This window comes from Mastomys coucha, unplaced genomic scaffold (genome assembly GCF_008632895.1).
Source record: "Mastomys coucha isolate ucsf_1 unplaced genomic scaffold, UCSF_Mcou_1 pScaffold23, whole genome shotgun sequence".
In the NCBI taxonomy this organism is placed as follows: domain Eukaryota; kingdom Metazoa; phylum Chordata; class Mammalia; order Rodentia; family Muridae; genus Mastomys; species Mastomys coucha.
In genome coordinates, this window is record NW_022196906.1 from 31,752,350 (window position 1) to 31,755,436 (window position 3,087).

At 42.0% G+C, this 3,087-nt stretch overlaps 1 long non-coding RNA gene across 2 annotated transcripts in view; it reads left to right on the plus strand.

The window, feature by feature from the left end:
• The window catches only part of LOC116072448, a 34,770-nt gene that overhangs the window by 28,239 nt on the left and 3,444 nt on the right, over positions 1-3,087 (plus strand). Inside the window, exon 5 of one of the 2 annotated variants that reach the window (XR_004111454.1) lies at positions 150-219. This is a non-coding gene — a long non-coding RNA (uncharacterized LOC116072448). Of the gene's footprint in view, positions 1-149; positions 243-3,087 lie in introns of those variants that run through there. The other variant, XR_004111453.1, reaches the window with a different exon arrangement.

Consider the following 3,087-nt stretch of genomic DNA (forward strand, 5'->3'; position numbering starts at 1 on the left):
TTTTTGATCCAACTTCTCCTGTAGTTTTAATTGCACATCTCTATATTTTTGGCTGAATTATGTTATTGCCTTAAACAACCAAAGTTACTTTTGAAGTAAAACTAAAAGAAAGTATTTTATATATGCCTATGTATTTGGTATTTTTACAGATATGAAGTTCCTCTTGTAGACCTGTACTTTCATCTGGAAAGATTTGCTTCTGACATCTTGCAGTGCTTGGTAATAAATCCTTTCACTTTTCATTTGCTTGACAATTTCTTTGTTTCATTTCTGGAGGTATTTTTACCAGATATGTAATACTAGATTGACAATTGTTTTTCTTCAGAGTTTTAAAGATGTCATTTAATAGTCTCCTCACTTCCATTTTCTTTATAACAAGTGAATTGATTTCACTTCAGCTCCTTAGGAATCTCTGAGCCTCTTGTCTATCTCTATTTGAAAGTTCTTTTCTTTTTAATCCAGTTTTCAGCTGTTTGACTATGTTATACATAACTATGATATGTTATGATATGGTATGTTTAGTATTCACTCTTTTCTTCCTGTGGTTTCCTTAACTTACTTTGTTTTCTGATTCATCAATATTATTATTGGATGGAAGCCTTTTCATTAGTACTTAAAAGTAATTTTTCTATCTACTTTTTAGGTCGCATTCTGGAACTGTGATCACAAATATATTGATTGGACTTGTTTAAGATTATCCCAGAGGCTTGGGATACTATGGTCTCTTGAACATTAGCTTTTTTATCTGAATTTAGTATAGCTGATTTCTATTAATTCTGTCTTTGATTTCACTGATACTTTGTGTGACTTTACCTAATCTGATATTAACTCAACTTGCAAATTTCCTAACCCTCTATAAAAAGTTTCAGTGTAGTAGTACCCAATTAATTCTACTCATATCTACCCTCCTTGCTACTTGCCCCAATGTTCTAGATTCTTGAATGAAAGACACACACACACACACACACACACACACACACACACACACAGACACGTACACACATACACACACAGACAGACACAGACACACATGTACATACACACATACACACACAGACATATACACAGACACACATACACACACACACACACACACACACACACACACACACACGCCTTTAACAGTTCAATGGCTGGCCCACTTCTAAACCTCCATGTAGCTAAAATACTCCCTTCCCCTGATATTTCTGAGTTATTGCTTACTAAAATCTATATTCTATCTTTGTTGCCATAGATCCAGTCGGGGGGGGGGGTCTTGGGACTGCTTTTCCCTGGCTATTACATGTCAGCTGTCTCTCTGTCCTCTGCACCTCTCAGGCATGATATCTCTACTCCTTCCCAGGCATGGCAGCTATCTCCCTTCCTGCTGCTTTCTCAGTCCCCTGGCCAGGAATCATAAGGTTCAACCTCTGTCTCCTTGCCCAGCCATTGGCCACCAGCAACTTTATTTACCAATCAAAACCAACTGGGGACAGGCAGGGTCCCTCAGCTTATTACATGCAAACTAGTGGATTTTCCTGCAATCTTGGGGACCAAGTTAACATTATATAAGCAGCATTATACAAAATATTCAATATTTCAGTTTCAAATTTTCCATTTGGCATTTTGTTGCTCCTTATACTCTACTGGAATGAAGTATTTGTTAGCTCATCCTTTTCCTTCTATATAAATTAAAATGTAATTAAAGTGGCTATTTTAAAGTTCTTACTTCGCCCAACACCCGGAGTAACTAGGATCAGTGGGACCAGGCACACAGGAACTCCTCCAGCCCAGTGGCTCAGGTTTATTCCGGTCTCTCTAGGCTGGTGCCCTGAGCAGAACTCAGGCACATGCTCCATATCCAGTCCCACAACACCCAGAGGAAGCTCTACTCCCAGGTGCCCTAACATGTCCAGGATCAGAGTTGAGGAAGATGCAACATCTGTCCCAACACTGGGAGTAACTGGGACCAGTGGGACCAGGCACACAGGAACTCTGCCAGCCGAGTGGCTTAGGTTCCTTCCGGTCTATCTGGGCTGGTGCTCTGAGCAGACCTTGGGTGCAAACTCTGCAGCCAGTCCCAAAACACCCAGAGGAAGCTCCACTCCCAGGTGCTCTAACAAGCCCAGAATCACAGGATCCCATAATCACAGGATTACAGAGACAGCATGCCTCTGAGGAGTTCTGACACAATGAGGATCATAGGAAGGACAGGCTCCAGTGAGATTTGACAAGGGCAGGTAGCACTAGAGATAACCAGATGGTGCGGGACAAGCATAAGAATATAAGTAATGGACTCGGACTGGAGCAGCCAGCTGGGAGGCACGAGTCCCCACGAGTCCCAGGGGAGCTGCAGGGTGGCAGGGACAGGATCCTCTCAGCTTCCGAGTGACAGAGGTGGATCAGCATCCTTCTCTGCCCCTTACCTGCAAGTGGAGGGCCTACCTTCACAGAGCGCCTTAACCCAGAGACTCAGGTGAGAGCCGCCATTTTCTCTCCAGTGAGTTTCTAAGACCTGAGCAGACAGCTGGGAGGCACTGGCCCCACAAGACACAGGGGAGTTGCAGGGTAGCAGGGACAGGACAAGCTCTCGTCAGAGACACTAAGAACATCTAACACCAAAAATCAAGAGATGGCGATAGGCAAACGCAAGAATCCTACCAACAGAAACCAAGACTACTTCGCTTCATCAGAACCTACTACTTCCACTGCAGCAAGTCCTGGAGATCCCAAAATACAGGAAAAGCAAGAATTGGATCTAAAACCATATCTCACAATGGTGATAGAGGAACTTAAGAAGGTCATGAATAACTCCCTTAACGAAATACAGGAGAATACAGGTAAAGAGGTACAAGCCCTTAAAGAGGAAACAAAAAATCCCATAAAGAATTACAGGAGATCACAAGTAAACAAGTAGAAGCACATAAAGAGCAAACTCAAAAATCCCTTAAGGAATTGCAGGAAAACACAAACAAACAGGTGAAGGAATTGAGTAAAACCATTCAGGACCTAAAAATGGAAGTTGAAACAAAGAAATCAAAAAAGGAGACAACTCTGGAATTAGAAATCTTAGGTAAGAAGTCAGGAAACATAGATGCAAGCATCACT